A 24,411-nucleotide genomic window follows, 5' to 3' on the forward strand; every position below is an offset into this window, starting at 1 on the left:
TCACCAGGATCCCATTCAGACCTAACAGAACTTCTTCTTTGATTATGTCCCAAGGTCCTTAAAAAAAAAAATTATTTTTTCTATTATAATTGATTTACAATGTTCTGTCAATTTCCGTTGTACAGCAAAGTGACCCAGTTATAAATACACACACACACACACACACACACACACATTCTTGTTCTCACATTATCCTCCATCATGTTCCAGCACAAGCGACTGGATACAGTGCCCTGTGAAGAATTTTTTAACGTAAGTACAGCCAGGCTCACAGCACAATACTAGGGAGAGAAAATATTTTATCCCAAAATGTACACTTAACCAAGTAAACGTAAAATATTTCTAACGGCTCTCGCTCTCAGGGGTCTCGGTTACTAGGAAAATCTTTCAACTCTCAGCCCTAGAGTTTTGGAGTAACGACCACACCCCAGGCCACCTCGCAGCTCCAGGCCAAGAGAACACTCAGAACTCTGCTGTGCGGCCACCTATCTCCCAAGGCAGAGTTCAGGGTGAGGGTGGGAAATCATTTGGGGCTGGGATGGGGTATTAGAGCACAAAGGGCTGAAAAACAGCCATGCTGAGAGGAGCAGCTGTTGCCTGCACCCAGCACCAACCTCAGCCCCTTTCCTGGGGCACATCAGGCTCCAGGTCTCTGCCTCCAGCCGGAAGCAGAGAAGGACCCGTGGGGAGGGCTTCCACTGTGTCAAGTGCCCTGGGCTCCAGGTGCACACACGCTGCACATTCCACTCCATATGAGGGCGTGAGAGAAGCTTTAACACTGACAGAGTCAGAGTCTGCAACTGGAAGGGGCCAGAACCCACTCATTTTATAGACCAAGATGCTGGGAACCATCATAGCAACATAAGCAACTTTGCCCAGAACCTAAAGGGCAGTTAACAGTACAACAGGAATCAGAGCCCATGTCTCAGCCTCCTTTTGTAACTATCAAGTTAGCTGCTGACTTTCTGAGGTGGACATCCCTGCAGAGAGGGGACCAGACACACCAAACGTCACACCTCTGGTCTCCTGAGCATCACTGAGAATGGTCTCATCCGAGCTGCTCTTACCAAACCGTGACGGTCCCTCCAAGCTGGGGAGGGTCACAGAGGTGGTTGTACCGCACAAGGAGAAACCACCTCTATCCACGGGGAGCCAGCAGCTGAGGACCCTGTGCCTGGGAGCTCAGAGGTGACCACGGTGTCACAAAGATTCTACTGTTTACTGAAGGAAAACCAGTATATAACAAACTGCACGTTTTTTAAATGTTTCACCATTTCTTTTGTTCTTATTTTTTATTAACAGAAGCCTATGGTTTACGCTAGGGTTCATTCTTTGGCTTGTGCAGCTCTGAGTTTTCACAAATGCCTAATGTCCTGTATCCACCATCATAAGAATTGATTCATTGCCCTAAAGCGCTCCACCTGTTCAGCCCCCCAGCCTCCTCCTGGACCCATGGCAACCACTAACCCTTCTGCTTTGTCTAGAATGTCATATAATCGCAATCCTACAGTAGGGGGCCTTTGTAGACTGGCTTTTTTCACTTCGAAAAATGTTTTTAAAGCTCCTCCATGTCTATTTGTAGACAGATCACGGGTTTGTCACTAAATAGTACGCTATTTATCCATTAGTCTATGTAAAGGCATCATGGCTGCTTACGAGTTTTGGCAATTATGAAGAAAGCCGCTATAAACATTCACATGCAGGTTTTTGTGCAGACAGGGTTTTCCTGCAATTGGGCAGATACCAAGAAGAGCAAGGTGGATTGTATGGCAAGAACATGTTTGTCAGAATTAATAGCTAAATAAAGGCATCTTATTTACAAATAGCTTTATAAGAGTGAATATTATATCTAGCTTTGTAAGAAACTACTCTACTGTCTTCCAAAGTGGCTGTGCCATTTTGCTTTCCCACCAGCAGTGGGTGAGAGTTCCTGTTGCTCAGCATCCTGGTCAGCATTCGGTGTTATCCGTTTTTTTGGATTTTAGTCTTTCTGATAGGTATATAGTGGTGCCTCATTATTGTTTTAACTTGCAATTCCCTAGTGACAGATGATGTTGAATATCTTTTCTTACCTGCCATCTGTACACCTTCGGTGAAGTGTCTGGTCAGATCTGTTGCCCTTTTTTCAACTGAGAGGTTCTCTTATTGTTGAGTTTTAAGAGTTCTGTATATATTTTGGCTATAAGTCCTTTATCAGACATGTATTTTGCAAATATTTTTTCACAGTCTGTGACTTTCATTCTCTAAACATGAAAATGAACAAACATTTTAATAAAGTCCAGCTTATTGGAGTTCCCATCCTGGCTCAGCGGTAATGAAACCAACTAGAACCCATGAGGATTCGGGTTCAATCTGTGGCCTCACTCAGTGGGTTAAGGATCTGGTGTTGCTGTGAGCTGTGGTGTAGGTCGAAGATGTGGCTTGGATCCTGTGTTGCTGTGGCCATGGTGTCGGCTGGCAGCTATAGCTCCAATTCAACCCCTAGACTGGGAACTTCCATATGCCAAGGGTTTGGCCCTAAACAGACCAAAAAAAAAAAAAAATTCAACCTACCAATTTTTTCATTCATGGTTTGTGCTTTTGGTGTGTTATCTAAACTGCCACAGCCAAATGCAAGACCGCCTAAATTTTCTCTTATATCATCTTCTACAAGTTTTAGGCTTTGGCACTTTACATTTAGGTCTACAATCCATCTTGAGTTAATATTTGTGAAAGGGGAGTTCCCGTCGTGGCGCAGTGGTTAACGAATCTGACTAGGAACCATGAGGTTGCAGGTTCCATCCCTGGCCTTACTCAGTGGGTTAAGGATCCAGCGTTGCCATGAGCTGTGGTGTAGGTTGCAGACGCTGCTTGGATCCCTCATTGCTGTGGCTCTGGTGTAGGCCGGTGGCTACAGCTCCGATTAGCCCCCTGGCCTGGGAACCTCCACATGCCGTGAGAGTGGTCCAAGAAATGGCAAAAAGACAAAAAAAAAAAGTTGTGAAAGGTATAAGGTTATGTCTATATAGAGTTGGGCATGCGGATGTCCATTTTTTTCCAGCACTATTTGCCGAAGGGACTACATTTCCCCATTGAATTGTCTTTGCTCCTTTGTCAAAAATCAGTTAATTATAGTTGAGTGGGTATATTTCTGGGCTGTCTATTCCATTCCCATTTGATTTTTTTTTTCTTGGTTTATTCTTTTACCAATATCATGCTGTCTAGATTACCAGAATACAGTATATCATTTTTTAAAACAGCTCTACTGAGAAATAATTTACATGCCATAAAATTCTCTATTACAAAATTTAACAATTTTCCATACGCACATAGAGTTATGCAACCTTTACCACAATCCAGCTTTAGAACATTTCCATCATCCTCCAATGATCCTTTCTGCACATTCCAAGAAGGACTGGCCTTTGCCCAGCTGGGAGAAAAGATCTAAAGCTCTTGCGTAATATCCTACCTGATAAGAGAGTCTTTGTACATCTGGGGCCTCGGGCTACACCAGACAGTTATACTTGGAATGTGATTTACAGCGTAGGTCTTACCTACATCCTTTTGACCTCTAGAGCAACTAGAGACTGGGCAGGGAAGGTCGATGGGCACTCTATGCCGTCACGACTGACCCCCACTACAAACCCTGGGCACAAAAGCCTGAGCGAGCTTCTCTGAAGGGCAGGACACCGTAAGAGTTGTCCCACATTGTTGCTGGGAGAACTAAGTGCCATTCGTATCACCCCCTGGGGCAAGATGACTTAAATCTTGAGCCTGGTCTCTTCTGGACTCTGCTCTATGCACCTTTTGCATTTACTAATTTTAATCCGTGGCTTTTTATTAGAATCCACTCATAATGACTATGAGTATGATAGCTTTTCTGAGTTCTGTGAGTCTTTCCAGTGAATCACTGACCTGAGTGTGCTCTTGGGGATCCCCGACAGAGATCAGAGAACCTATTCGAGCCCTTCTAATTTGGTTAAAACCTGTTTCTTGCCCAGAATATGGTCAATCTTGTAAGAATCTTGAAAAGAAGGTGTATTCTGTTGTTGGGTGGAGTGACATGTAAATATCAATTAGGTAAAATTAGTAGATTGTGCTGTTCCAAGGTTCCTGTATCCTTACTGATCATCTGTTTATTTGTTCTATCACTTATTAAAACAGGGTATTGAAGTCTCTGAACAGAACTGTCAGTGGCTGCTTTAAACTTTGATTTATCACAGTCTACTTCAAACGATATTATACCACTGCATACGTAGCATAACACCTTTGCTATTGCATATTTCCATTTCTCTCTTTCCAGTCCTTATTTTCCCATTATATACACTATACTTTTACAGAGATTATAAATCCCCTCCTTCATGATTCTTATTTTTATTGAAATGGTCACTTATCTTTTAAAGACATGTAAATAATGCAGAAAAGCTGATACGGTCAACAATGTAGTGATGATTCCCAGTGCTCTTCATTCCTTTATGTAGATTCGTATTTCCTTCTGATATAATTTTCCTTCTACCTAAAAGGATTCCTTTAATACCTCTTATTTTTTTTTTTTCTTTTTACAGCCATACCTGTGACATACGGAAGTTTCCAGGCCAGGGGCTGAATTGGCAATACTGGATCTGAGCTATATCTGCGACCTATGCCAGATCCTTAACTCACTGACCGAGGCCAGGGATAGAACCTGCATCCTCATGAGACAGCATTCGGTCTTCAACCCACTCAGCCACAAGGGGAGCTCCTCCTTTAATATTTCTTATAGTCCAGTTCAGCTGATGACGAGGTCTTTCAGTCACTGCATGTCTGAAAAAGGCTTTATTTGGCCTTTATGTTTGAGAATATTTCCATTTTCATTTACTTGACAGTTTGCTACACCCCTTCCGCCCAGCCCCCCAGCACTAAAGATGTCACTCTGTGTATTCTCACTTGCATGGTTTTTGACAATGAATCTGTGGTCACCCTTATGTCTATTCATCTGTATGTAATGTGTCTTTTTTTTCTGGCTACTTTTAAGATTATCTCTTTATCACTGGCTGGGAGCAATTTGGATGATGAAGTACTTTGGTTTAGTTTTCTTCATGTTTCTTGTTCTTGGACTACACTGAACTTCTGGATATATTTTTCATAAAATTTGAAAAACATTCAGCCATTATTTTTTCCAAAAAAATTTTGTTGGCCCCCCCCCCCAACTTTCCTTAGGGGACTCCAATCACATGCTTATTAGGCCACCTAAAGTTATTCCACAACTCACCAATGCTCTTTCCACTTTAAAAAAAAACTGCACTCAGTTTCATTCTGGATAGTGTCTATTGCTCTGTCTTCAAGTTCACTAATTTTTTCTTCAATATCCAATTGGCCATTAATCACAGCTAGTGTATTTTTCATCTTAGACATTGTAGTTTTCATCTCTAGAAATGAGATTTGGGTCTGTTTATAATGCCCAATTCTCTACTAAACTTTCTGAACAAGAAGATTAGATATAATAACGGTTTTAATGTCCTTCCAGTCCCAGGTGCTCAATATTCATTCCCTTTTCATTTAGAGACAAAGTTGCTTATGCAGTTGGCTTCTCTCTAGTGTAAACTCTGTTCCTCTTCTTGAAATCTTCTCTGAAGGGGAATATAAGATGAACAACAAATCCACCATTTGGTAGAGCAGCTCCAGAACTACTCAAAAGCAAGTACTTGCTTGGAACTTCCTAAATGTGTTTTAAGTGCTCATTTGTGCAAAATTAAAACCACCAGAAAACAACAAAAAGTGATAAACTGTTTCATAATATGCCTTCTGCTTTATGAGAAGCAACCAAATAGTGCGCAAGTTGATATCAGGGACTTAATATAAAAGGACAAATTCTCCAGAGTGTGCCCAAAGGCCAGAAAAAAAAAAATGGGTCTAGTCTTTGGCACTTTATACTACTGCAAGCTGGATTCTGACCACTATAACGCTCATGAAGATGACCAAACCTCTCAGGACCTGCTGAGCCTACTGAATAAAAGGCAAATCCAGCTCAATAGTTTGGCTATCATCTGTAACGTGCATCCTGCAATATCTGAAATCCAGTCATCTAGGGCTGCAGTCCATGGCCATGTATAGTTAGTAAGAACATTCAAATCAGCTACACAACTTGATCCTCCACTGTAAGGAGAGAGTGCTGTTTTCTGTGGATTCCTGCTCTAATTAGGCAGATATGTGGACACCCAAGGTCTTGACTGTCGAATGGCTCTTTGGTGAGAAGTTCATTGTTGGGTAGGCAGCCCTTAATGATAAATACTATTCCTTTTCTTCTCCCAAATGCTGAGACATTCATTCCGTGTGCCATTGTGTACATCTTAGAGCAACAGTGGAGTCTTAAACCACAGTGAATGTGTGGCTATGCAGCTCAGTTCCAGAATATGTAGTTCTCTGTCAAAAAGTGCTTACAGGACCTCTGGGCTGGACTATAAATTTTTAAGTGCCTTGGATCAGATCAACACTGAGAAGCAGAGTTATGAGGTCACAGCCCAAACTGGCTTCCATTAAAACATCCGATGACACCTTGTCAGTTTGGAAAGCTATCATCAATAATGTCTTCAGTTGCTTTCTTTTTTCCAGAGACATGCATGACAGATAAGCGAAAAAGAGACTTGATAAACAGCTGGTGTGGTAGCAATGCCTAACGAATATCTTGAAAAGATCTGCATCTCCAAAATCAAAGCTGTGCACAAAAGCGTAGAAGTTAAGTGCTCCATGGTCAGTCATCAAGGCCACCTTTAAAGCATGGGTAGAAAAAGCCGCTGACCACATGCTTGACTTAAAGAATGTTGAATAGCCATTGAGCCCAAATTCATCTCCCTTCCCCCATGGGAAATTCCCTTAAAGAGACTCACTTCTGATTCTGAAAGGTCCTTTCTATGAAGGGTAACACATTTTAACTAAATGCATGAAAATAAAATCCTTTAGGTCACATTTGACTGTTTCGCAGCTCTTCCGCATGCATTGGCCTATTCGGTCCTGTTTAACAGGCACTATCCTTCTCCCAATCTTGTGGGAAAAGAAACAGGGGTTCAGTGGCTGCCTAAGGTCTGTGCAGGGGCCCGAACTGAGACTACAAGGGAGTTCGTGAGCTGGGAAAAGAGGACCCTCCTCCAGGTGACAGGCTAAGAGCCTGAGGTAGAGTGACTGTGGGAGGTGAAGGTGCCATGCAGAGGCTGGGGGCCAGTGGGACGTCACAGTTGGGAAGGGGCACTGGGCAGAGAGGAACAGCTGAGGACCCGGACGCTTAAAAGCTCAAATGTGCTCAGCCAAGTGGCTCTACTTAGGTGTGTCTTACAGAACACGATGTAACAAACTGGACTCTCCCTGTCCTTCATTTCCTTCCGTACCAAGGCTTCATCATCTCTGAAAGGGAAGCTCTACTTTATACCTCCAAGGGCTATCCCATCCCTGGAGGTCTGGCTGAGAAAGTGGAGTACTATACAACCCACTGCAAAAAAAAAATTTTTTTTAATTTTAAAAAATCCAGTGATCACTGAGCGGTTATCACTCCCAAATCCTTTCAAGATTGTCTAAATTTGACCTGGGCAGGTAAGACTGAACAGTTTCCATAATTACAAAGGTTCATCTATCAAGGCCCTACTCAGCACACAGCACTGTGCCCAGGATCAACATGTACCACTGAAAATCCCCACAGCCACCCTGGCAAGGAAGGTATTAACAGCACCTCAGAGATAAGACTGAACGTGGGGCCCCACAGCCAGCAAATGATAAAGCCAAGTTTCAACCCCTGGTCCTTTGACTACCAAACTCTGCTCACAATATCCTGTCTCGCTGAGCTGCAGACAGCTTATTCAGTGTTTGATAACAGCATGGCAAAAAAAAAATGAGTTTCAAGTTGTAAAGGCTTGGAAATTGAAGTCTGGAGCCTGGGGGCGGTGGCGTTCTCTCCCACCTGCATCACCCTAGGCAGGTCCCTGGATCACCAGCCTTCCACCCCCTTTTGTGTCATGAGGGCTGAACTATGGGATATGTCTTGACTGGATGACTTTGGAGGACTAAGAGCCAAAACAAATATTTAGATATTTTTTAATCGCATTAAAATGAACAGGGGATTAATTTCTGGAAGTTGAACAACATAATAAAAGCCTATAAAATATAATTATAGGAACCATGTACTACGACATTAGGCACTGTTTCCTCATTTATCTTAACCGCATCTCTGAAGCCGGGCCTGAGCCAGGTACACTCTGATGCTTTGCTGTAACATGACCCACAGCAGGGTTTAGAACTGGAAATACCAGAAAAACTTCATTACAATACCATGTCCCAGGGGCCAGGACTTCAAAGGCAGTAGACAATTTCCACGGATCTCAATGTCCAAGGCTGAAAAGTAGCTCAGAAAAAGAGATTTAAGATTCTCAAAGCAAAGTCCTAGCACAGGCAGCCCCAGGTTGCTGGTCCCGAGTTCTACTTCTAGAACAGCCAGGCTCCCACAGGTGTCAGGTGTATTCAACTCGACACAGGGTGCAGAGCAAGTGGGGTGCTAACGGACACCACCCAATGCTGGGGAGAGGGCTCTAGATCTCCTGTGAAAGCCTCATCAGTCCAGAGCCTCTATGAGTTGTAATGGTCTCTAGGCTGGGAGACACGGTTGGTCTCTTCTGGGTGCTTTTAGAAATTGCTGTTTCCTGGAGTTCCCATCGTGGCGCAGTGGTTAACGAATCCGACTAGGAACCATGAGGTTGCGGGTTCGATCCCTGGCCTTTCTCAGTGGGTTAAGGACCCAGCATTGCCGTGAGCTGTGGTGTAGGTTGCAGACGCAGCTCGGATCCCACGTTGCTGTGGCTCTGGCGTAGGCTGGTGGTTACAGCTGCGATTAGACCCCTAGCCTGGGAACCTCCATATGCCATGAGAGCGGCCCTAGAAAAGGCAAAAAGACAAAAAAAAAAAAAGAAAGAAATTGCTGTTTTCCTTCCCAAGTCAGCATACTCTTATTAGGAGATGCGCATGTGTGCACCCCCACCCCACCCCACTTATAAAAGGAGCTGCCAGGCCCTGAATCAGATATTCACCTGTTACAGCAGCTGATCTTCAATGACCCTTCCAGCTCTATAATTCTGTGAGCAAGTGAGATGTTAATTCAACCCAAAATGCTCACTAAATAAGTTTATAACTTGAATTAAAGCTCTTAAACTCTCTACTTAATAACCACATGACAGTAATAACAACATGCAGTGAGTGTTAGTTACATGCCAGACACTAATCTGAGAGTTGACATAATTTTTCTAACTTTCACAGGAACGAGGGAGAAGTTACTATCATCTTCATTTCAGAGAAAAGGGATCTGGGGCTCTGAGCCATTAAGTGACTCACCCAAGATGACACAAGCATAAGCGGCAGACCCTTTGCCACCAGAGTTCTTGCTCTCAGCCTTTACATCCTTTCTCATATCTCAGATTCATCTATCTTTACATACAAAGCAGTACCGTGTCGTGGGTAAGAGTGTGGGCTTTGGAGCCAGACTTCCTGGTTCCGAATCCACAGCTGACTTTGCAGGTAAACTGCTATGTGCTCAGAGCAGTACCTGCCCAGAGCGAACACCCCAAACTCAGGAACTATCATGATTATTCTCTATACCACTACCCTCTCTCGGTAACAGTAGGCTGGACAGTCTCCAAGTGGAAGCATTGATTCATTTGTTATATTATTTATATATACATTTAATAACAGCTCTACTGACACATGATTCATATACCACAAACTTCATCTCCGTTTCAAGTGTACAACGCAGTGGTTTTAGCACAGTCACATAGTTGTGGAGCCCTTACCCCTAGTTAATTCCAAGACATTTTCATCCGCCCAAAAAGAAATCCCTACCCATTAGCAGGTGTTCCCCTTCCAGACTCTGGCGATTACTAATCCACGTTCTGTCTCTGTGGACTTGCCTACTCCACATATTTCATGCAAATGGAATCCTATGATAGAAATGGAATCCTACAAACCCTTTGTGTCCGACTTCTTCCACTTAGCACAATGTTTCAGGGGTTCATACCTACTGTAGCATGTATCAGTACTTCACTCCCTCTTTTTAACGGAGGGGAAATTTACGATATATAAGATGAACCATTTTAAGGTAAACAATTCTGCAGCATTTACTACATTCACAATATTGGACACCCTCCACCTCTATCCAGTTCCAAACACTCCATTCTTTTTTTATTGCCAAATAATATTCCGTTGTGTGGATGTAACACAACTTATTGATCCATTTGTCATTTATCCATCATGAATATTTGGATAGCTCACACTTTTTGGATAGTATGAATTATGCTGTTACGAATATTCACGTACTGGTTTTTACATGGACACGTTTTTAATTCTCTTGGATATACACCTAGAATAGAACTGGCAGGTCAGGTGGTAATCCTATGCTTTGTTATGTTATTTTTAATCTTTGTGCCACAAATCACATCTATGATCTACTACTCCCAATCTGCTTGGTGAAATACTAAGAAGTGAAAATACACGCACATGGAAAATACATGAATACACATGCGCAGACAGACTTGGATTCAAATCCTTGCTTCTCCAGTTTCTAGTTTTATGACCTTGAGCAACTTCCTCAATATCTCGGGGCCTCTGTTTCCCCATCAAGCAAATGAAAATAACAGCTCCTGCTCCAACTGATTATTACAAGGCTGAGCCCGCTGCCTGGCTACAGTAAGGAAGTCCTGAGGGAATGGCAACGCTCCTCAATGTTTCTGAGTATCTATAAAATATAGAAAAGCATGGAGAAGACGGTAACAATCACCGGTACCCCCGCCACTCGAAATTAAGCAAGTTAACATCTTAGCGCAGAGCCTCAACCTTGATGACACATGATGCCATGTAAACTCTGGTCCTGGTTCTAGTTTCTTTCCTAAGAAGAGTGCACTCATCACCCTCAGGGGGACCCCAACCATGCAACATGTAGCCCTGGGGTGCCCTAACATCAGCAAGGAATGAGAGCGGCCAGGGAACAGATGGGCCTTCCTTTCTCCATTCCACAAATTCTCACGGAGCACCACGGCTGGGCCTCCCAGGGCAGGACTGGTCTTCTCCCTGGAGATGGGCCGCCTCGAGAGGGATGGAGGAGAAAGACATGTCCAAAACAATATGAGAAGTTGAGTGACTGCGACAGACAAAGTATCACAGAAAGAACTAAGAAGAAGCACCTCAGTGGACCTTCACTGAGGGCCCCAAACTTTCTTTGGGCTCTTTGAGTCTCTGCTTGCTTCCCCCAAAAGAACCGACACAACCGACTTTAAATATGAATTTGGGTCAGAGGTAATAAGAGGGCTCTTACTCTTCTTACACCAACTAAATATAAACAGGAAGCTTTGACTAGCAACCTGAGATGAGTGGCTACATGCAACACAGCATCTCGCTTGCCACCGTCTGCAGAATCGTTAAATCTAGATGGGAGGAGGCCTGCGAGAGGGCTGCATCCACGATGAACAGTTCCCGGAGTCTTACACAGCAGATGCCCAGCAGGCCTCACAACTGCACTCCCGCATTTTCTGGGTTTTACACACGGGCAAAAGCATTCAGCAAGGACTCTCCCAGCCCCACTTCGGCCACCCCGTTCACTCCATTCAGAGTTTTCTCTCAAACTACTTTTTTTTTTTCACTGTCCCTAAAGAGATCTCAAGGCTTCAAAATATAAACAGCAGCTTCTGGAGTTCCCTCTTTTGGCTCAGGGGTAACGAACCCAACTAGTATCCATGAGAATGCAGGTTTGATCCCTGGCCTTGCTCAGTGGGTTAAGGATCCGGCATTGCCATGAGCTGTGGTGTAGGTCACAAACGCGGCTCAGATTCTGTGTTGCTGTGGCCGTGGTGTAAGCCGGCAGCTGCAGCTCCAATTCAACCCCTAGCCCAGGAACTTCCATATGCCACATGTGCACCCCTAAAAAGAAAAAATAAAGAATAATAAAAATTAAAAACAGCTTCTAAAGGGGAAAAAAAAAAGGATAGCCAATCTTCTCTTCTTACTCTGCAGATGAGGTCATTTAGGCTTAGAGAGAGAGGGTTCATAATTAGCCCAAGGTCACACAGAGACAGAGACAACCTGAACCCTGCTCCAGCGACCTCACTCCCAGGTCAAGTCCACAGTAGCTGGGACCCAGCCTGGAGAGTTTTTCTGCCAGGGAGGAAGAATCCTTCTGTTACTACATTGTACTTAGGCTCCAGGATACCCAGAAGGTCATGGTCATTAGCAAATACAAAATTCATAAAGATCAGGGTTGGGTTCTGTGCCTTAAAGACTCTAAGGAATACTCTAGGAATTACTAAGAAATACTCTAGGAAAACTCTCTTTGGGCTTCTATAGTCCTTATGACCAGGGATTTTTCAGTTCATGAAAAAAAAATGGAGATACATCCACTCCTGCTAATTCACACCTAGAATTCCTTTCCCTTTTCAAGTGATGCATGCCCTGACTGCTTAATGTGCTGAACGCACTGGGCTCCTGTGGGAGTCTCTGTAAACGCCGTGACCACACAGCACGATAACGGCGCCCATCAGGAGAGGTTCAGCTCCGGGCCGAGTGAGAACCGGCGAGGCGTGTGTGTAATTGCCTACACCAGGCACAGCTTTTGAGAAATGGCCCAGGAGTCCCTTAGGAGACTCAGTGATCCAAGGTTAATAAAGACGGTTGGCAAGTTCACACTTCTTCTGCGATCCCTGACCTCCAACGTAATCTCACAAAGACCCAAATTTCAGGGCCCAGGCCGCTCGGAAGGCTCTGCGCATACGCGAGCTTCCCAGCGAAGACGCGGCTCCCACGCCCCCTGGCGGCAAAGGCTGGCACTGCAAGAAAACGTCGGTTGGTCTCCGCTGCCTGCGAATCCCCTCCATCCCACGTTGGTGGGGCCCCAGACGCAGTGCGACCCGCTCAGGGCCTAATGTGAAATTCCCGGTTTCGAACGTGCCAAAGAACCCTACTGTTTAAATAAGAAGCCCGAGTGTTGTCTACTCTGTTAAGGGAGAAGGATGTTTTCAAGACCTCCTGCAACGTCCAACCAACTCTGGGAGCCACTCAATGCAACCCAAGGCACCTCACAGAGCCCCGGGGTAGACTTGGCCTCTGTGGTGCTGCGGGCGCTAGTCTCCGCACCTTGGAGTGCCTATGCAAATGATACAGCAGCCCTAATCTGCAAAGCAAGCACCTGAGAGCAAAGGAGAAAAAGAACTGGGGGCTGAAAACAGAGGGTCCACCCTTTACTCCTCCTCTTAACTGGGGGTGGTACCCATGTGGGGATGAAGGGCATTAAGAAGCAAGTGCTCAGTGGGTGTTCAGAAAGTTTTTTTAATGTTGCAATTATTAACAATTTACTATTATTATTCCAGAACCTGGCACATAGTAGGAGTTTAGGAAACCTGAGTTCCTCTCCCTTTCTTGTGAGGCTGTGCCTCATGGATCAAGGGACTGGGCAGGGAGGCCCAGCCAGGGGCCAGCACGGCTTCCTGCTCTTCTGCACCAGCCCCAGTGTGACTGGGGGAAAGCCGACAGAGCCAGCTCCCACACCCTCCCTCTCCCCAGAACAGTCTGTGCTCTGCTCCCGCCCCCAGAGAGCTCTGAGCTTTCCAAATATGGATGCTTTTTTCATTCCTGAAGCCTCAGGAACAGTTGGGGGAAGAAAATGAACACCAGACATGGTTTGGAGATGATGGAAGCCAAGGGATGGGTGATGGCAGCACGAGCACTGTGCTAGGAGTCAGGAGGCCTGGCTTTAAAATATTAGGTGATCGTTTATAATCTGGCCAGCTTGGTATGAGTCTAGGCCCCAAGGAGATCCTAGACCCAAACCCGAAGAGTGAAAAATACAGCGGCTAGCATGAAATGCAGGGGAGAAAAATTCATTAAGGAAGCCCAAGGAGGCCCTCACCTTCAAAGACAATGAGCCGTGGGAGACAGTTCTGAGCAAAACCACCTGAAAGACAGTCCACAAATTAGGATGATCCAGCCTGAAGGTGAGTGTGGGTAAAAGAGTTGGAGACAAGATTATTTTTTATAAAAAGCAGGCCCAAACCAGCATCTATTTTCATCTAAAAATGGAGAGCATTTCAGAATATACGAAAAACACTGCACTTTTGCTTAAGCAACCTGTGTTACTCAGGTTGAGTTTATCTTCAATAGTGTGGCCCTGGATGCCAGGGGCAAAGGTTTAAAGAACCATCCCAACACAAGTTCTCCTGTGTGGCCCGCATGGTCCCCAGTGCAAATGCCCAGGTCCACAGCCAGCAGCTTAGAGGTGGCACAGCCTCGGAGCCCACCCCAGAGCAGGTGTATGTTTGTTGCTTTAATGAATTAATTAATCCTACAACCTAAGAGAGGCAAGTGGCAGATGGGAAGTAATTAAACAAAAACAGAATGCCAAGCTGGATGGTACTAACTATAAATAGAGGTGGTGGGATCGGAGGAAGGAGAGGCTAAAGTGGGCAGTGGAGCCGGCGGGGTTGTCACTGAGGTGTCACCGAGGGTGGATTCCTCCCAGGGGGGAGGAGAGGCTCCACGCTGGAGGGAAACGACAAGCGACATGCGGAGGTGGGAACAGGCCTGGCAGGGGTGAGGCGGGTGGGCGGACAGCCGGCAGGCCGCCTGGAGCCGAGTGTGGGTGGGAGAGAGCAGGACTCGGGTCCAGCCTGGCCAGATCAGGACAGAGCCTCGGGAATGGGGAAAGAATGAACGGCCATGTCTAGACTTGTTACTGTCGGCAGAACTCTCAGGAAGCCGGGCTTCAGCAATCGGGGCAAAGGTAGCAGTGGCCGTCCGCTCCTGACTTACCTTCGTGAGCATTTTTCCCTGGGACATTAAACCTCAGGCTGCCTTCTGCCTTCATCACATTCTAACTTTGACCTACTTAAGAGGAGAAATCTGCCACAAATGTACCAAAGCTCATGGGTTTTAGGCCCTGTAAACCCCAGGGAAAAGCACCTGCATCCCTCCTCCCTTCCTGAGCCCAGAGCCCCCCTCTTACCTGCAGCCCCTGGTCCTATAGGTAGGGCTCCCCTCTTACCTAAAGGCACTAGGCCTACAGGTAGAGCTCCCCCTCTTACCTGCTGCCACTGGGCCTACAGGTAGACCTCCCCCTCTTACCTGCTGCCACTGGGCCTACAGGTAGACCTCCCCCTCTTACCTGCTGCCACTGGGCCTACAGGTAGACCTCCCCTTCTCACCTGCAGGCACTGGGCCTACAGGTAGAGTCCCCCTCTCACCTGCTGGGCCTCTTGCCTTCCTCACTCTCTGTGGTCCTCAGAGTGCAATTCAGTCCCTCCTGCCTTGCAACCCAATCTAACACACAGTCAGTTCTTGAATCCTGACCAACAAACCAATAGCCTAGAGACCCACGGCACGGGGAGCAGTAGCCCAGAATTAGAATGGTTCCCTGGACAGCACCCCCTTGTGGTCCAGAGGTATCACCAGGTTCGACTCCAACCCAGTGTCTCACCCCGACCCTCCAGAGAGGCTTGGCCCCCACTCCTGTAATCCTGACCTGGTTTAACCACAGCATCACTGCCCAGTCAGCTAAGCTAAAAACCTCACAGCAACCTTGACTCCTTCTCAACCACCTTCCCACACCAACTCCGCAACACACACACTGTCTCCCTGCAACCCTGGCTTTTGCAATATCAGGCTCCAGCTAGGACAAAGGAATCATTCTAGTTCTTTCAAATAAAGGAGATTTAATGCATGGAGATTGTCTACAGGTGAGAATGGTATGGCATCCCAGAATTCTGCCACAGCCGAAGGCCAGTGACATCCCCAGGGCTGGAAAGGACAGAGGGAGGAGGTGGAGTTACAAGAGAAGCCGGGGTTATCGGGTGGGAGACAGAACCCAGCAGAAGCTCCCCAATGGGAGCTGAAACCGCAGAGGGAGGGTTTGTCTGACTGCAGTTGGAACAAGAGAAGAAATACAGTTGCTGTCAAAGGTGCTGCCTGAGGCAGAAAGGGAGAAAATTCTCCTGGCTTCTCCCTCCTCTTGCCACTGTTTTCTGCTGGCTGAGTCCAAGCAGAAGCCAAATGACTTGGACACTTTGAAACAGCCTGCAAAAGTCAGGTCTCCTGAAATCAGGACCAAAGCCAGCTCACCTCCCCAACCAGTCTCCTTCCCCATCATCTTTAATTCCTTCTAATCTATTCTCCGCTCTGTGCCAGAACGATCCTTCTTGCTTATGAAATCAGTTGTCATTCCTCCTGCTTAAAACCTAGCAGTGGCTAGAAGTTTCCTAGCAGGAGAAAATGGGATGCATCCACCAGGCTGATCCTGTCAATCAGCTGCAAATAGACGGAGTGCTGCTTCCTTTGACTACGACATGTGCTGAGTTTATAACATGGGGTGAGCTGTGTCTCAAGGTATTATTGTAGAAGAAAATAGAGAGTATTCCTAAGCATCATCCACCCTGAAAATGATACACTAAAGACCATTCCTTTCTGACCAGGACTGTTTGCCACGATCAGAGGCTCAGGGCTCCAGTGAAAAGATGCCATGTAGAAGAAAGGCTATTAAAATCTATTAAAACCATAAAGGCTCTTAAAATCTAGTAAAGCCATAGAATATCAAGAGATTGAATTAGTGACCAAAAAACTTCCTACAGAGAAAAGCCCAGGCTCAGATGACTTACTGGTGAATTCTACCAAATGTTTAAAGAAGAATTTACACCAATCCTCCACAAACTCCTCCAAAAGGTAGAAGAGGGGGTAACACTTCCCAGCTCCCTCTGCAGCACCAGGAGGGTTTTGATACCAAAACCAGGCAGAGACATCCCAAGAAAGCCACACCAGTATGACTAGAGATGTAAAAAGCCTCAAGAAAATATCAGTGCACCGAACCCAGAAACATATAAGAAGGATTCTGTACCATGCCCAAGTGGGATATATTCAGGAATGTTAACCTCTTGAAAGCAATCCATATCATAAACCTTGTCAGAAGAATAAGGCACAAGGATTATGCAATTATTTCAGGAGAAAAAGCATTTGGCAACATCTAACACCCTTTGATGACAAAAACACTCAACAGACTAGAACTAGAGGTGAACTTCTAATAAAGGCCATTTATGAAAAACTCATAGCCAACATAGTACTGACTGGGGAAAGAACAAAGCCTTTCCTCTTAAGATAAAGATCTGGTCACTTCCATTCAACACTGGCTTGGAGGTTCTAGCCAATGCGATTTGATAACGAAAAGAAATAAAAGGCATTCGGATTGGAAAGGAAGAGATAACATTATCCTAGTTACAGATGACATGATCTTATATATAGAAAATCCTAAAGAATCCGTAAAAAATTATGAGAGCTAAAGAATGAGTTCAGCAAGGAGAGAGGATAAAAGATGAATATGGAAAAGCCAACTGTGTTTTCCATCCAGTAGCAAAGGCAATTCCGCTTATGATAATATACAAAGAATAAAACGTAGGAATAAATTTAACAAAAGGAATATAAGACACACTGCAGGCAGGAAAGCACACAGGTACAGCTATTTTGCAAGACAGTCTGGAAATACTTCGCTTCTGACCCAGAAACTCCACTTCTGGAAACCTCTCCTAGGGAGATCATTAAGAATAAGCACAAAGACCAGGCAGAACAGGCATTCATCACTGCCTTACACGTAACCAAGAGAAGCTGAAAACAACCTACATTTCCCCAAATCAAGGCTTTTTAGTTAAATATACCTTGGCTTATCCATACAACGAAATGCTGGACAGCTGCTAAAATGTTACAGAAGTGTATGTGCTGTCACTTTCCTTTTTTTGGTTTTTTGTTTGTTCGTTTTGTTTTGGTTTTGGTTTTTTGTTTGTTTGTTTTGTTGTCATTGTTTTTCTTCTTAGGGCCATGTCTGCAGCATATGGAAGTTCCCAGGCCAGGGGTCCAATTGGAGCTACAGTCACTGGCCACAGCCACAGCCACGTGGGATCTAAGCAGAGTCTGCAACCTACACCACAGCTCAGAGCGATGCTGGATCCTTAACCCACTGAGTGAGGCCAGAGATCGAACCCACATCCTCAGGGATCCTAGTCAGGTGTGTTAACCACTGAGCCAAGAAGGAATTCCTTGCTGTCACTTTCCATGACAAAGCATTATATGTGATATCATCTCATTTTATTTAAAAAAAAAAAAAGTCATACACCAGGTAAGTACAGAGAAGATCTGGAAAGAAACACACTAAAATGTTCATGGAGGTTGGCTCTGGGTGGATGGGCTGATGGATAACTTTATGTTCTTTTGATCGGTCTGTATTTCTTATTTTTATATGAGGTACATGCATTTTGCCTTTATTATATTAAGAATAATACAGTAAAATTATGGAGTAAGAGGCAGGAGGTGAACCCCAGGACAGCCAGAAGCACCAGCCAAGCAACGCAGCGTGATAGGTGGGGCCGTGGGGACAGCTGATACCGTCACAGCCTCTGCTGCTCCCAACCTCAGGAGCCTCTGAGCTCAGACTACACCAGCTCCCTTCTGTTGACCTCAGATGTATGTACTTAAAAGCATTTTCCCCTTTTGTCTTATTCATTCCTCTCAGTACTCCCGTCAGAGTATTATTATCTTCATTTTGCAGAAAAGTAAAGTGAGACTTAGATTAAATTACTTAAGAATCACAGAATGGAATCAAGGCTAAGCAGGTTATCTGACACCAGAATCTCATTAATGACATCCCCACTCCAAATGAAAGGTTACGCTGCAAAGGAAGGACAGCTCAATAAGGCAGAAAGAGTCTGGAGTCCACGGGCCTTGATCTGAATGCCACCTCAATTCGGGCTTTCCACCCCTCTGCAGGGAGCAATAATCCCCACAGCACAGGGTTGTTCTCGGGACAAGATGCAGTCATGCAGGTGAATCTGCAAGCATCACGTCTGACTCTTGGGAGGGCTCCATAAATGCCAATCCAGCTGGAACCCCCACCTCTCGGGGCAGCTGAACCCTGAGGCTGTGACTCAGAAAGATTTCCAGATATGGGAACAAGGGCGGACTTCGTGCAGCTTCCACAGCCCGGCTCTGGCCTTGAGGCCAGAACAGTCACGCCTTTCTTCCCACGTGTGTAAGTCTCGCTCTTCTCCACAAAGCCCCATCCCCTCAGTGCTACCCCCTCATGTGTTCTGGTCCCAAGGCCGTCTCTTGTCCACTGGGACTGTCACAGAGGCGTCACGTGGCCCCTCCCCAACTGTCCCTTCTCCTCCGCTCCCCCACCCCCCGCAGGGCTCCCCTCCCAGAAGAAAAGACATAAAGAGCCCTGGCCTCTTTGACGAGAGGGCCCCCACTCAGAGGAGCCAGGATCCTGCTGAGTCATGGACATTGGCCCTCCATCTGATTCCCCCAAGGGCCCACCCTCTTCGTCATGGCCTTCAAGCGGGTCCGAGCCAGGTCCAGGGCACACGTTACGGCCGCTGTAAATAACTACATAGAGGATGGGACTGTCACCCAGGTGGGGGTGGGGCTAGGGGGACAAGACCCAATGAGACCCGGGCTGGGACTTATGAGACTTACACCTAAGAGAATCAGAACCTGGAGCCTGAGATGGCAAACAACACGGGCGAAGGTGTGCTGGGAAATGGAGAGAGAGAGGCTGTGTCTTTGAGCCCTGAATCCAGCTGCCGCTGAAGTCAGACTGGCTTGGGTTTTCTTTCACCTACAACTGCAAGGCTCTAACCCACAGATCTCGGCAGAACTTGAAATGGGTCTTCAGCGTGGGTGCCCCCTCTCTCGCGCCCGAGGCAGGGGCTTTGCCCTTGTGGGATGAATTGTAGCGGCTGACTTGAATCAGCCCTTCTGCCTCCATCCTCTCCGGGAGCAAAACATGTGCATTCACTGCGCCTGCGAGAAGCTGGCTGGGGCTGGGCAGAGCAGAGGACAAGGACACCTGTCACCGGTCTAGCCCCTCCCCACCCCCACATCCCAGCAGCCGATGCCATCCACCCACCGAGCACACAAGCGACCTCAGAGCCTCTCTGCCACTCAGGGTCCAGGCTCAAGAAACAAGCCCTGGTCACCAGACCTGGGCCTGAAGCTGTCGGCTGAGCATAAGCGCTAAGTGGCCCGGAAGACATCAACCCACAGCCTGGAGAGGGCAGGGGCCCTAGTGTGAGAGGGAACCAGCACTGCCCCCCTGCCCCTATCCCCGAGGTGCCTCCGGCGCAGGTGGAGATGGCCAGCCTGGACCCAACCCACCACACCCAGGCCCTGGGACCAGCACACGAAGATCCCTGAGGAGGGCGCCCCCAGTGGAGAGGCCCCTCCATTTCCACTTTCCTGGGGGAAACTGGGATGCTCCTGGGAGACAGTATTCCAGGATGGAAAAACAAACTTTGAGGTGGAAAAGTAAACTACCTTCGGGGGTGTGGGCTCACCCTGACGCCCAGGGCTGGGAGAATTGGCCCCTGGGGAGAAAGCGCAGGTGCACCCTCTCGCTCCTTTCTTTCATGTTTCTTGGGTTGCGGGGAACCCCTGATTAAAGATATATGCTTCCTCTGTGGTCTCAACATGTGACAGCCTTTGGGGCAGGTGGGTGCTTATGACAATACGTCGTAAGCACCCACCCTCTGAAGAGTCTCCAATTCAGTTGGTTTCATGCCTTTTTCACCACCACCCAGCTGCCCAGGACCGAGCAGAGTGCTAGGGAGAGGCCCATGAGCAACACCTGCTCAAAGCCCCTCCACAGTGAATCAGGGCTCTTGTGCTGATTAACCGATTTTGCTCTAGCAGGAGGCCCAGGGCTGACAGCGGGCAATTCCAAGGGCCTCTTCCCAAAGGGACCGGTTGGTGACTGTTTTACATCATTGTCTTCTGGCCGAACGACTGACGATGCCAAGCTGAGGTCTGTGAGTGTGAGATGACACCGGTTTTCAAGCCGGGGAGAGCAAGGCTGAGACGCAGGCCTTCTCGGAGGTGCGCTCTGTGGGTAAAGACGAGTGCTTACAAGCTTTGGGAGAAGACGCGCACTTCTAAAAGCCTCCCGAGAGCTCCCTTGCCCCATTGGCACTGCCCACTGTAGAGGCAGGCGTCTTCGCTCCTTCTTGACACTGTGCCCTGAGACGGATGCTCATTGCCCACGGTGGGCAAAGCAAAGAGAGCTCTGGGGCCAGTCTCACAGGGCAAAGAAGCAACATTCCCAAGGGGAGGTTGTTATCCAGCCAAGTCACTCCCTCCCCACAGCTGTTCTCATTGCACCTGCACTTCTGCGCAGCAAGAGGCCCACGAGGTCTGAAGACTCCAGAGAAGGGGAGGCCTTCAGGGGTCACCCCTGGCCAGGAAGGGAAGTCCAGTGGGAGGAGACAAGCCCTCCTTCTCGATGCCTCCTTGATGGCTTCTCCTCCCTGCCATCTCTTCATCAGCCGGTGTGTTTAGCACGTTCCTTGTGAAGACAGTTCTGAGAATGGTGTGAATCGTTCTTGCCCTTATAGGACTTACTTGAATCAATGGCTCCATCCCCAGGTGAGCAGCCTTTTGGGATAAAACCATGAATGTGGGTCCAACTTTAAAGACCTCTGGCTTCCAGGTCAGCCCTGGGCAGACCTGGTGAGGTGCAGGCTGAACTGTCTGTGGGCCCATCCTCAAGCAACGCCCTTAGGGTACCTGCTCCCCCTGCCCCGACCCCTGGGCTCCCCACCATCCAACACCATCAACAACTTTCCTCCTTAAGTAGCATCCAGGCCGCCAATCTTTGCTTGATCCTGCACACCCTGAGCCAGACAAAGTGCCCACCAGGGCAACTCTCCCTCTCCCATAGCTGGATGTTACTGGGGCTTCTGAAGGGGTCTATGTATTTGGGGTCAATCCCAGGGGATACATAAGGACAAAAATAGCTGACCTTGTTCTGCCAGGCCCTGTGTTAAGTGCTTTACATCTGCTCAGTCATTCCCTACCACCACCCTACAGTGTGGGTATTATTATTACCTCTATTTTATAGATGAAAGAAAGAGAGCCCTGGCGAGGTGAAAGTAATTTGCACACGATCCTTTAGCTAGTAAGTGACAAAGCTAGAGATCAAATCAGGGCAGTCTGGCTCCAAAACCCCAAACTCTGCACCAGCATGTCAGAGGGACAATTTCAAACCCAGGAACAAAGGACGAATAAAGAAGGAGGCTCCATATAGCTTGCAGCCCTGTGCCACCTTCTCCTCCTGGGCACAGGCGTCATGCAGCTGGACAGGAAGGCTTCCCACCAAGAAACGGCTCCACATCCTGGCCCCGCCTCCAGTTTACTGTGTGTTGTTGGGCAAGTCCCTTCCCCTCTCTGAGACAGACTCCCCCACTGGGAAATAAGACATTTGTAGGAGATGGCTATGACAGCCCCATTTGTATTTGGGGTACAGTCCTTCTCTGCTTTGGTACCATGAAATCTGGATAGCAAGTTTGATACCATGCTGCTGTTTCCAGATTTATAATTTCCCTTCTCTCGGGCACCAATCCCAAGCCTCGTCCTATGCGTCCCCTTTCATTCACTGAAGCGCAGCCTGCTTCTTTCTCCCTGCTCCTTCCAGCAGGTCCCACCTGGGTCAGAGACCATGGCTCCGACGGGCATGTCCAATGAGAGGCTCTTCTCTTTCCCAAGTGCCTGGCGGCTGTGGTCCCAGAGTAATGTCTCACCCATGGACCGTCAGCAGCGCTGATGCGTGTTACTTCTGCTCGCCCTGGGCTTCTCACTCTTTTCCCCGTTCTGTGAGCTGGAACACACCAGCCTCCCAGCTCCAGCCATCAATCACACAGGCGGGGACTGTGCGCTGGCGGATGCGGGAGGAACAGCAACCGTGGAGAACACAGCTGCCCCCCAGCCTTGACTGGCTGGACTGTGACAGGACTTCCCTCCTACTGGAGGGAACCTTTGTTATAGCAGGCTAATGCCAAGGCTATTTATAAAAGCCACCGTGAGGAAGGCAAGCCACTTAGAGAGAGCCCCACCGTCCCATGGCTGCAGAACGCTACCTGATGTCCGGTAGATCTAAGTCCCAAAATAGACAGTGGCCGTGTGTTCACTGTTCTCGAGCCTCCTCATTTGGGAAAAGAACATCTGTGGCCACTCAGCGTCCTGGCGATTTCACTTCACATCTCAATCTGAACCCAGAGTGAAGATCTCTACTCACTTGATTAACCCAATTCTACCAGAAGCTAAAGGGCGTCTCCATTTCTTCTATTCTCATTCTCTGTTTTTCTACTTGGGTTTAAGAGATAGCAGGAAGGAGTCGGGGGCGGGAGGGTGGATGGAGGGGAGTTGAGACCCACCTAGAGGTTCCCTGATAACAGAAGTGAATTGAAATGTATAAGCTTTGGGAAAGAGAGCCGGGTCAGGCTGTTACGGGGTGAGGACAGCAGGCTCTTACAGGTGTTTACCGTAACTGGGAGTGAGACTGAATTATCAAAATACACTCAGGCTAGAAGAAAATGCATCTGACAGGCGAGGAGCAAAGGCACCCAGAATCACCCGAATGAATGATAGGCATCTTGGAGGAAATCTGAGTAAGGGAACTTCTATAAATTTCAATCAATAACTGAGTATCACTTATGTACCAGACTCTGTGCTAGCTTCTAAGGACGGCAAACAAAATAGAGTTCTTGGAGTTCCTGCTATGGCTCAGTGGGTTAAGAACCCGACTAGTATCCATGAGGACGCAGGTTCGCTCTCTGGCCTTGCTCAGTGGGTTAAAAATCCAGTGTTGCCGTGAGCTGTGGTGTAGGCTGCAGATGCTGCTTGGATCCTGCATTGCTGTGGCTGTGATGCAGGCTGGCAGCTGCAGCTCCAATTCACTTCCTAGCCTGGGAACTTGCATATGCTGTAGGTGTGGCCCTAAAACAAACAAACAAATAAACAAAAAAACCCACACACAGAAACAGCGGAGTTCTTTCTTAAGGGGAACTCACAGACCGGCAGGGTGTCTGGTAACAGTATAACTAGTTCTAATACAATGTTCACGTAATTCTAACCTACTGTGCTCTGACGGTATCAAATGTGACGGCCTCTGAATGAGTGAACCCCCAAGGGCTTGAGAGAGGACGGGACCTGAGAACTTGAGGGCCAGGCTTACAGGAAGGAGCCTGGGCAAGGGCAAGGAGTTAACAGGGAGGCACAGGAGAGGTGAGACTGCGGGGAGGGGTGTGGGCACACATCTCGAGTGTTCTCTAGGGACCTGAATGTCTTCTACCTGCAGAAACCTTACCTGGCCCGAGCACATTCCAATCCACATGCTAACAGAGCAGAGCGATTAAGAGCGTGAGCTTCGGAGTTGACACTTTTCAGACCTGAGTCTCCTCCTGCCACTCAGTAGGACAGCATGGGCTCTGGGACCACCCAGAGGTCAAGCCCTGGCTCTACCACTTCCCAGCTCTAGGACCCCAGGCAGCGAATCTAACATCCCTGTGCCTCAGTTTGCTCATCTGTAAAATGGAAAGAATGTAGTGTCTGCCCCATAGGGTGATTATGCAGCTC

The 24,411-nt window shown here is 47.4% G+C and overlaps 1 protein-coding gene across 5 annotated transcripts in view; it reads right to left on the reverse strand.

The window, feature by feature from the left end:
- TTC7B (tetratricopeptide repeat domain 7B) overlaps positions 1-24,411 on the reverse strand; it is a 248,963-nt gene that overhangs the window by 189,598 nt on the left and 34,954 nt on the right. The window lies entirely within an intron of this gene.

Source organism: Sus scrofa, chromosome 7 (genome assembly GCF_000003025.6).
Source record: "Sus scrofa isolate TJ Tabasco breed Duroc chromosome 7, Sscrofa11.1, whole genome shotgun sequence".
Lineage (NCBI taxonomy): Eukaryota > Metazoa > Chordata > Mammalia > Artiodactyla > Suidae > Sus > Sus scrofa.